The following is an 11383-nucleotide window of genomic DNA, read 5'->3' on the forward strand; positions in this document are numbered from 1 at the left end:
GGTGTCAGGACTTCTGCAGTGACTGTAAAGTGCAACCTCGTAAAAAAAAAAAAAAACAGAAGAAGGAGAGCTTACAAAGCTTGAGGCACAGCAGCTTTCACATCTGTGTGAAAAGTGACTGACATTTGAGAACTTTAGAAATCTAGAAACTAGATTTAAGAAATGACGATGAACCACTTCTGCTTCAGACTTTGTCACGTTTTAGTACCAAGAACCTGCACAGAAACACAACGGAGGTAGATTCTGACTGTAAAACAGACAGGAAGGGAACAAGAAAACAAGAGAACTGCCTTTTCTGAAGCTGCAATATTTATAATGACTGAAAAAATGCTGCCAGACGTCGGTAAATTACTGCTTTCAAATGCGCAGCTCTAATTAATTCCACACACAAGAATAAGAATACCAATATAAAAGGAAGCAGAAATCAAGCTAAAGTAAGCTAACAAATTTACAACGAGAACACAACTTAACCAGAAAAATAGATGAAATACAGCAGAGAAACTGACATTGTCGTAATTAATCAATTAACACGTTAAACTGAACACAGCAGACAAAATAAAAAAAGGTAGAAATAAGAAAATGAAAATAAATTTAGAAAAAATTACATTAAGAAACAAAGAAATGAATGATTGAAACACTTAAAAATAAAAAATAAAAATAAAGGAATGCATAAATAAATAAATAAATTAGAAACTGGGGGAAAATAAATGCCAAAGTAAATGAAAGAATCTAGGTATAAATAAATTAAAAAATTTTTAAAAAGTAAATAAATAAATTTAGATAAAAATTCCATGAATATTTGTAGAAATATATAGAGAAATAAATATAGAAATAAATGAAATAATGTAGATATAAAAAAATGTAAAAAATTGAGGAAATGAATAAAATCATAATGAATAAATTTAGAAAAAAATCCATAAATATATGTAAAAATAAATAAATAAATGTAGAAGTAAAGCAATGAAAAAAGAAATTAAGAAATTTGGAAAAAAGAGAGATGAATGAATGAAAAAGACTGAAGAAATTAAGAAATGTGGAATGAAATAAATGAATAAAGAAATAAATGAATAAAGAAATAAATGAAGGATTTCTTTAAACAACAAAATGAAACAAAGGAGGAATTTGAAAATAAATACATGAATGTAAAAATTAATAAATAAAATAAATATGAAACCTGCTAATTAAGTAATTGAGTATTGTGAATAAATAAATACATTTTTAAATATATGTAGAAGTAAATAAACAATGTAGAAATAAATCAATGAAAGAAAGACAAAATAAATGTAGAAATATGAAAGTTGAGATGAATGAATGAAAAATGGAATTCAGAAATGTGGAAATGAATAAATGAATAGAGAAATCAATGAAGGATTTTTAAAATAAAGAAATGAAAAAATGTGAATATAAACAAAAGAGCAAATGCAAAAATAAATACATGAATGTACAAATACATAAATAATAAATAATAAAGAAATAATGGAAAACAGATAAAATAAATGAAGAAATTTAAAAAATAGATACAATAAAATTGCAAAACATACATACATGAATGTAGAAATATGAACATAAACAGAAGAAAAACTAAATCAATACATAAGGAAATGTAGAAATAAAGAAAAAGAAGAAATTAGATAAGTAGGAATAAATACATCAGCAGAAATACTAAAAAAATTATAATAAAGAAAAAATGAAACAAATAAAAATGAATGAATAAATGCCGAATAATAGAAAAAGTCTAATTAAAATGCAGAAAAATACTGAAGTTATTAATTTAATTAATGATATGTCAGTAAGAAAGGATCAAACTTTTTTCTTTTTCCATATTTACATAATAGAGGTCATTCCATAATAAAACAGATGAAGCTTCCAGATCACTGATTCCTCTTCAGATTGATCTCCTGCTGACCTGAACTGATTCACAGCCACGTTACAAACTCTGCTCATCAACAATTCATTCCTCCTCTGAAGGCCTGAGCGTGGAGGAAGTCGACCTTTAACTCTCCGATAAATGAACGACTAGCTTAGCAGGAAGCACTGATCCATGCAGAGTTACAGTTTAATTAAAACCAGAGCGGAGGACAGAACTATATGAGATAACAGACAGAAGAGATATGTGCAGCCTGGAGGTAAAACATGTGACGCTCACAAGAACAAAACAATCCTCCTGGCGTGGAAAAAATCTCTCCAGTGACGTGACAGACGGTCATGTGAAAATGTACATTCATCAGATGGAAACTGGGCTTTTTTTGGTGCATTTAGACAAACATCTGATCCTCTTTAAAACAGTCCCTATGGTTAAAAGATGCAGACTTAAATCTACCATTTATCAAACAAAAATAGCAGAAAAAGTAACTAAAACTTCGGCATCAGGAGCTACTTTAAATAACTCATCCACCATTTGGCTTCCTGAATATTTTTCCTGTAAAAACAGAGAAAAATACACACTGTCTAACATGCAAAAATACATTTGTTTATGGTGTTGGTTGGTGTTTACTACAAAACAAATAGAGAACAGCTGTGACTCCACAGCATATATAAGATATGAATTCTAAGACTTTTTTTTCTAAAATGCCAGTTTTTAAAGTAAATTAATGTGATGTAGAAGCTTAAAACCTCCAAAGGGCAAAACAAATCCCCCCACAAATGTCCACATGTCCAAAGTTTTGGATTTTACAGACAATTAAAATTGTGACACACACTCTAAAAAGAAGCACTTTTGTAAAAAACTACAAATTTGTCAACATAAGTGCCAGAAAAATACTTCAAAATTGTAAAAATAACAGCAAATATCTGCAAAATAAATATATTTTTAGTTGATTTTAATACAGCAAACACACACATTGTTAAAGAATGAATTAATAATTGTACAAATACAATTTTTTATTTATTTATTATACTATTATTATTATTATTATTATTATTATTATTTACAGTTTTAGCCTGTTTATTTTTTAACAGTCAACATGAAAATTAATATTTTTATTCTGTGGTTTTACTGGATGTTATCTGTAATTTAACAAAACAGAAAAAAAATCTATAAAATAAAAAAGAGTTTAAAAAATTATTTAGAATTTTCTGTCTTTAATATACCTTTCTCCCCCTTACCCTGAAAAAAAACAACAAATATCTGTAAAATGATTCTACTTTTGGTAATTGGAATACAGAAAAATGCTATTGCTATAAAAAAAAAAAATTACTATTGCTTAAAAAACAGCATTTCATTATTAGATTATGTTGGCCTGTTTTTTGTTTTTTTTTGGAGTTTTTTCCACAGTATAAAAGAAAATCTATAAAATAACAATACATTTTCATTTAAAACTGTTAAAAACAATCTTCTTTTATTTTACATTGTATGTTGTTTCTGCCAGATACCAAAATAGCAGAAATATATAAATACAATATGCGGAGCCATAAGACTGGAGAAGGAATTGATAGTTTTCCACGTTCAGGTTGAAGTACTGAAGAAAACCAACAAACGGAAGCAGCATTTCCTGGTTTGTTTAGGATGTAAATCAGTTATTATCTGTGTTTTCCAGAGAGCTTAACTCAATGCGTCTTGAGAAAGCACAATGCAAATCACAGGGACCAGGGTGACATCACTGAAAACACAATCCAACACAGAAACAACAACAACAGACACGTTTACAGGGAGCACTAATATGTGACGGACATGAGTTGTTGTGACTCTTGAAGTTGCTGAAGTCGAATATCCATCAGTGACGTTAATATGAGTGAAGGAATCATCGACACACATGAATCTTTGTCACTAAAACAATCATGAATTATGGTTCTTTCACAGATTTATTATGGGGGGGTGCAGCTTATGGGGGGGCTCCAAGTCAAACAGGTTGGAAACCACTGTTCTAATAAACACTGTAACTCCATCCATGTTATTTTCTCTCCAATGACAGGTGAATAGAGCCGATAGAAAGCCAATAACAGACCGACATCCCAGCGAACAGACATCCTGCTGTCGGCCTGCATTCACAGCGTAAAGACTCTTGGTCCACTCAGTAAACAGATGCTCATTTGAGGCAGGAGAATGAAGCGGCGCTCAGCTCGTTAGCCTCCGACAATGGCGCCTCTGTGCCAACGCTGTGCAGCTCTGGCACTCAGGAGCTCCATCACCGACTCGTTGGCCCCCGGACTCCCCCTCCGTCGCTCTGCCTTCCCCTTTTCACACGGAGGAATCTGAAAAGAGAAGCCGCCCCGCCTCCTGCCGCCACAGATTTCAACCTCGGAGCCCCTGTCAGGCCTCCCACCAACCTTTATCTCTGCTCCGCCAACATCTTCCCACTTCATATTTTATTTAGAAGCTTCCTGCATTGCAAACAATTACAAGAAACCAAAGGGGAAGAAGTTCAGATGTCGAGGTCGACGTGGTGCTTTTATAAAACCAACCGACTACATTTTACGTATGAATAAACAGAGGATACACATGGAGGAAACACGTTGATAACATGTTTAACCTTTAAAGTTCATGATAATTTGTTAATTGTTCTAGAGTTTCCCACAGATTTGATTATTTTTTCAGATAAATGAAGTGTTTTAATCTTCCTGTTATGTTGTGGGTGAAACTGACCCATTTTAAAAGTAAAAACAATTTAAAAAAAATATTGTCAAAAGTATTTTTCTGGTATGAAGCTTCTGCTCGGCTGAATAAGTGTAATCAACATATAAAATGAAAATGGTTCGTTTTACATATTTGCAAACCCGCTCAGTGAAGAGTCTTGTGTTAATTTATCAACATCACTCCACTGTACTGGGTGGGTCTTAGACTTTTTTTAACCCCAAGAACACCAAACCTACCATCCAGCATGGAGGTGGCAGTATCATGCTCTGGGGCTTTCTAGAAGTACTTCTGGACTGGTTTCAGATTGTATGTTGGACTAGTTTTGGACTTTCTTGGGACTGGTTTATGTTTGGTTTTGGTCCTGGTTTTAGATCTTTTAAGGACTGGTTTCAAACTGTCTTGGGCGGGTCTTTGACTTTTTTTAACTCCAAGATCACCAAACCTACCATCAAGCATGGTGGTGGCAGTATCATGCTCTGTGGAACTGGAGCTTTACACAAAGTAAATGGGATAGTGAATGAGGAGGATTACCTCCACATTCTTTAGGAAAATCTAAAACCATCAGCAGAATGTTGATCTTTTGAAAAAATTTCAAAATGTAAAAAAAAAAAAAAAATGAAGCTCATGTGAAATTATTGTATTTTATATGTCAGTCTTTCCAATGTACAGTAAAAAATTTGCATATTTTAAGAAAAATGAGATCATTAAACCATGATCTGTGAGAGGTAAAGAACATCACCAAACTAAATACTGGAAGAAATGGTTAATAATTGAGTTAATAATGAGATATAAATTATGTTTATGGGAATTTATAACATTTTATCATCATTTGCATCATTAAAAATGGTTAAAATGTCAACATATTTCAGCAAAAACCTTAATGGCTGATGTCACTGTGATTGAATTGTTTCATTACTTGGTATCTGAGGCGGTGCACTGTGGCCCATTTAGTTCATTCACAGATTATCTGCTTTGTTTTTTTTTTTTTCAGAAAACGGACAAGATTTTACACTCTACATCATATAAAACTGTAGAAACTAGCAGATATTCATATCTGAGAAAGTGGCATATGGACAGTGTTAAAGGGGCTAAGCCAATACTTTAAGCCACTGAGAGCCTCCAACCGGGAACCATAAAAACGGAATTAACGCGCTTAATAACCGAACTAACGAATGAAAGTCCAACTCCCAACACTTCTGTCTTTCTTGCAACAGTGGCAGGTATTCACGAATCCATCGCTTCCAAAACAAGTCTGAAATGTACTGAACTTGGCTCCAACGACACTTCACATACATGTCAGAAGATTTGAAGAGTCCAGATGGTAAGGCTGGTTTTCCCTTCAAAAGGAGGAGGTGGTTTGGAGTAAGAGGTTCCAGGTCATTTGGGTTGTCAGACAACTTAGTGATTGGACGATCATTGAGAATGGCTTCTACCTCACACATAACAGTCTGGAGTCCATCATCATCTACTCTCTGCTGGTGCAAAACTGAGCTCAGCACACATTTTACTGTGTGTATCATACACTGCCAGGCTCCACCATGATGAGATCCTGCTGGTGTATTGAATCTCCACTCGACTCCATCTGAAATCATAGCACCTTGAAAGCGCTCATGTTTCAATTCAGCAAGAGCCTTTCTCAGTTCTCTTTCCGCTCCAATGAAATTTGTTCCATTGTCTGATCTTATATTGACTACCTGCCCTCTCCTGCTAATAAAACGCCATATTGCATTTATGCAGGCATCTGTTTCTAACGAGTTTGCCACCTCCAGATGAACTGCTTAACTGACCATGCAAGTAAATATTACTCCATACCGTTTACAGGTTGTCCTGCCTCTCTGTATCTCCACAGGGCCAAAATAATCCACTCCAACATTGGTGAATGGAGGTAAGTCCGGCACGATTCTCTCCCTTGGAAGATCTGCCATCTTTTGTTCCATGGCCCTTCCATTCAGGCGTCTGCAATAACTGCATTGAGAAATCATCTTCCTAACAGCCGCATTGGAGTTGGTAATCCAATACTTTCTCCTGAGTACTGATAGTGTATGATTTCGGCCACTGTGTGCCAACAGTCGATGAATGTCTTTGATAATAAGCTTGGAGATGTACTGATTCTTGGAAAGAATGAGTGGATGTTTTTCCTCCAGAGGCATTGCTCCTTTGCTTAACCTCCCTCCAACTCTAAGAAGTCCATCTTCCAAAACAGGATCAAGCTTATCTGTTTACTTACTGTCCTCTTAGACTTCAGAGAGGAGATTTCATCCACAAACCTTTGCTGCTGACAGTAACGAATTATGGCCAATTCCGCTTCCAACAGATCCTTTAGCGTCAAACTGCAGCCTGTCTGCTTATCAGTTTGTGGTTCAGAGATCTTCAAACCTCTTTTCTGATGACTGAGCTCCAACAGATGTTTTTTCAGTCGAAGAAACCAGGCTACTGATACCTTAAGTTTTCTCCAATCTGAGAAGTAGAACATGAGGTGGTCAGTGGCATTCAGTGAACCATGTGTGATGGAATTTACAGAGACATCCTTTCTGACCTCTGGATCGTCATAATCCACCTTAACATCATGCTCATTTGATGGCCAATCTGCCATGGACTTCCATAGAAAACTAGGACCTTTAAGCCAGCTTTGATTTTTCAGAAAGTCTGGCGCCTTCATTCCTCTTGATGCATCTGCTGGATTTTCTTTGGAGCCAACGTGTCTCCACTGAGAAGGGCTTGAGACTTCTCGGATTGTGGAAATCCTATTTGCCACAAACGTGTGGAAGTGTTTATCCTCATTATTGATGTATTTCAACACTGACGTGCTGTCTGTCCAAAACACAGACTTGTCCAGCTGAATTTGTAGCTCTGCCTTTAGCATGACATCCACTCTGGCAGCCAGGACAGCAGCAGTCAGCTCCAGTCTTGGAATAGTTACAGATTTCAAAGGTGTGACTCTAGCTTTACCCAACAGGAAGGCAACATGAACATCATCTCTGCAGTTTGTTAGCCTGATGTAGCTCACAGTTCCATAGCCATCTTTGCTGGCATCTGCAAAATGGTGTAATTGACTGTGTATGACGTTTCCAAACTTCTCCGGCTCCAAGCATCGTTCTATTTTAAATGATGACAGCATCTTGACCTCGTGTAGCCACACTTCCCATTGACGCAAGATGTCTGGTGGTATAACATCGTCCCACCCACAACTTCTCCTGCAAAGCTGTTGTTGAAGCATCTTAGCAGACAAAGTGACTGGTGACAGAAATCCCAAAGGATCATAAATGGAGCTGGTTGTAGATAACATCCCACGTCTGGGCAGAGACTGCTGCTTTATTTCCAACTTGAACTCAAAGGAGTCTGACTCGACACACCAGAGCAGACCTAAAGCCCTCTCTATGGGAAGTTCATCTCTGTCCAGATCAAGGTCCTTAATATCCTTTGCCCACTGATCTTCTGCAGTCGCCTGCAGCACTGCACGACTGCTGCTCACCCATTTTTCCAAAACAAATCCACCTCTCTTGCAGAGAGTGACAAGTTCTTTGATTTGTTGCATTGCTGTTTCTTCAGAGCTCAAGCTCATTAAGCAGTCATCCACATAAAAGTTTTGCTTGACAGCTTGAACAGTTTGTGTAGAAAAATCAGTGCAGTTGTCATCAGCAGTTCTTCGGAGTGCATAACTAGCGCAACTAGGAGAAGAAACGGCTCCAAACAGGTGCACCGTCATCCTGTAGTCCACTAGTTCTTTGCTGAGGTCACCATCTGGCCACCAAAGAAAGCGCAGATAGTCTTGTTCTGCAACCTTCACCTGGTGAAACGTTGCCTGGATGTCACCCATGACTGCCACAGGCTTTTGTCTGAACCGAGTGAGAACTCCAAGCAGTGAGCTGGTAAGATTTGGCCCCTGTAACAGTTCACTGTTCAATGACGTGCCTTGATATGTGGCTCCACAATCGAGTACCACTCGCAGAGAGTCCTTCCTGGGATGGCAAACACCGTGGTGAGGTATATACCACACTTTTCCTGGTATTCCATGCAGCTGCTCCTGAGGCACCTTTTCTGCATAGCCTTTTTCAATGACCTCCTTCAGACAACATGTATATTCCTTGTGAAATTCTGGGCTGATTATAAACCTCCTTTTTAATCCCAGTATCCTCTGCTTTGCCACTGTGAAGCTGTTTGGCATGTGAACATCTGGCCTCTTAAAGGGCAACTTAAGGTAGTACCTCCCGTCCTGTAAAGTTGCAGATTCCATAATCTCCATAAACCTAATGTCTTCCCTGGACATTTCCTTGTCCTCTGAGGGTTGCTCATTAAAGTCATGCTTATACTGATTTTTCAGCATGACTTCCAAGTTAGACACAGAAATTCTATTCACAATAGCAGAAGGAAGCTCCATGTCACCAGTGCTGCCATTTCCATTTAGAGGACCATTGACAACCTAGCCCATCACTGTTCATATAGAATATGGACCATTTCCACAGCTATTCACCACTTCCCATGGTTCCAATAACCTGGGAGCATTGGTTCCTATCAATAGGTCGACACTGGCATCTATAGAAGGGATGTGAACCTTTGAAAAATAAGGCCACCTTTCCAAATCAGCAGCAGTGGGAATGTCGTCTGGAGAAACTGGCATCTCCTGTGTGAAGACTTCAGGCAAGGGATAAAAGCACTTTCCTTCAAGACTTGAAACCTCAATTCCAAACAAGGAATAAGTGGAAACAACCCTTTCCTGTCCCATCGTTTTCAAACAAAAAGGGGTTCTTTTTCCAACAATGTTCAATTGCCGCATAAGATACTCAGAACAAAATGTAGCCGTGCTACCATGATCCAAAAATGCATATGTTTGAAAGATTGCATTTCCTTTGGTGGACTTAACTTGCACTGGCACGATGCTGAGAATGCTGCAATCCTTTCCAGCCCCTGTATGCCCACATGTCTGGGAAGCTGTTGAAAAGCCACCTTCTGGTGTTTGGCCTGTTTGCTTTGGCTCAGCTTCGATCTTTGTGATGTGAAGAGCTGTAGGATGCCGTTGATCGCAAACCTCACACATCAAGCGTTTGTCACATTCTCGACTTATGTGTCCAGCTCTTAAACACCCAAAACATATTCCCTTTTCCTTTAACAATCGGATCTTTTCTCTGTGCTTTTTACGCTGGAATTGTTGGCACTTCTCCAAAGAATGAGCACGTGAACAGCAATGACAATACAAAAGGTCCTGTTTCTTTGTATTGTTTGTGTCTGTCTTTTCTTCAGGGGAATGAACAGACATCACCATAGTAGCAAAACTGCTTTCTTTCCCTTTAAATGTCTTTGACTGCATTTTGAATTTGTTAGCAGGTCTTGAGATAGCTGTATTTTGTGGTGAATGTGTTTCAATATCTCCGAAGATTGGATCAGTCAGGATCCTCACGAGCCTCTCCAGAAATACCAGCACATCAACAAAGTGAGCTCTCCGATCATGAGCCTCCATTAAAGAATCATGCATACACTTTATTCCACCACATAGTTCAGAAAACTCATTCAGACATTTTCGTACCTCATCAGTTTTACCACTTTGCATTAAATCTTTTACCATTTTTCTTAAAGCGGTTGCTTTGTTTAGCTTAGTTTTTCTACCACATTGCAGTCGGTCTATCTTGTCCGCAAGTCCTTTAACAGTCAGTTTAACCACCTGTTTGCTGGTCAGTGTATCACTACAGCCGGCCTCAGAGTCCAGGTTACCAGCTACAGGTGAAACACTGACGTCACCCAACGTTCAATCCTACATTTAAGTCCGACAGTTCACTTAATACACAGTCACAATGTTTTTCCACTTCACCAACCAATGCATTGGGATTACGCCATAACGTGTGCACACTATTTTTAGATGGCCATCATTATAAATGGTAGCTACACATACCTGTTTCAGAAGACTGATCATTCAAAGCCGCTACCGTGAAGCTCCTCCGCGTCCTCACCGGCGTCTCTCCTCTTCTCCCGCAGCTGGGTCCAGGAACGCAGGTAAACAGGTGATGCTCCGCTCAGGTGTCTCCTCCAAGCCTCCGCCACCGCCATGCCTCCCTTGTCCTCCCGTCCTCACCAGCAAAACGCGACAACAAAGTCCTAGCAGCCGTTGTTGAACTTTTCAAAGCAGTTTTTGACTTGTGTTAAAGGGGCTAAGCCAATACTTTAAGCCACTGAGAGCCTCCAACCGGGAACCATAAAAACGGAATTAATGCGCTTAACAACCGAACTAACGAATGAAAGTCCAACTCGTTTTAACTGCCTTGAACACAGTGTCTTTATTGGTTTCCCAAAAAACTCCAAAGTGCACAAATTCCCATTCATAAGTTGCCGTTCGGCGTGTAGCATTCCTCGTTCGGCGTTTAGCGGTCAAAAACTGATTTGTCCCTTTCCGGCTGGAAACCCTACCTAGCCACAAAGGTTCCTACCTTATATAGGTAAAATAGACAATCAATTAATTACAAGTGAAACCCACTGACACCAATATAATTTACAGAGCATATTTCAAATCTGCTCCTACAGACAGTTTTGCCACTTTTGCTTTTAAAAATGACTAAAATGATGAATAAATTGTTGGAGTAATGAATAAACTCATTATTTTGGCTGTAAAGTGAAGGTCAGCCTGTGGTTTCCTGCAGATATAATGAATGTGACATGTACAATGGGGGCACAGAAACTAGTTGTTGCCCCTGGAGGCCCCTCAGGCCGTTAATGCCGCCTAGAGTCTGCTGCTATTATCACCCAGCCTGTTAATGATTAATTCTACAACTGGCAGCTGACTAATTAGTGCAAACACCTCTTTAAAACCCTGTAGAAGATGTA

This window comes from Amphiprion ocellaris, chromosome 3, assembly GCF_022539595.1.
Source record: "Amphiprion ocellaris isolate individual 3 ecotype Okinawa chromosome 3, ASM2253959v1, whole genome shotgun sequence".
NCBI classification, from domain to species: domain Eukaryota; kingdom Metazoa; phylum Chordata; class Actinopteri; family Pomacentridae; genus Amphiprion; species Amphiprion ocellaris.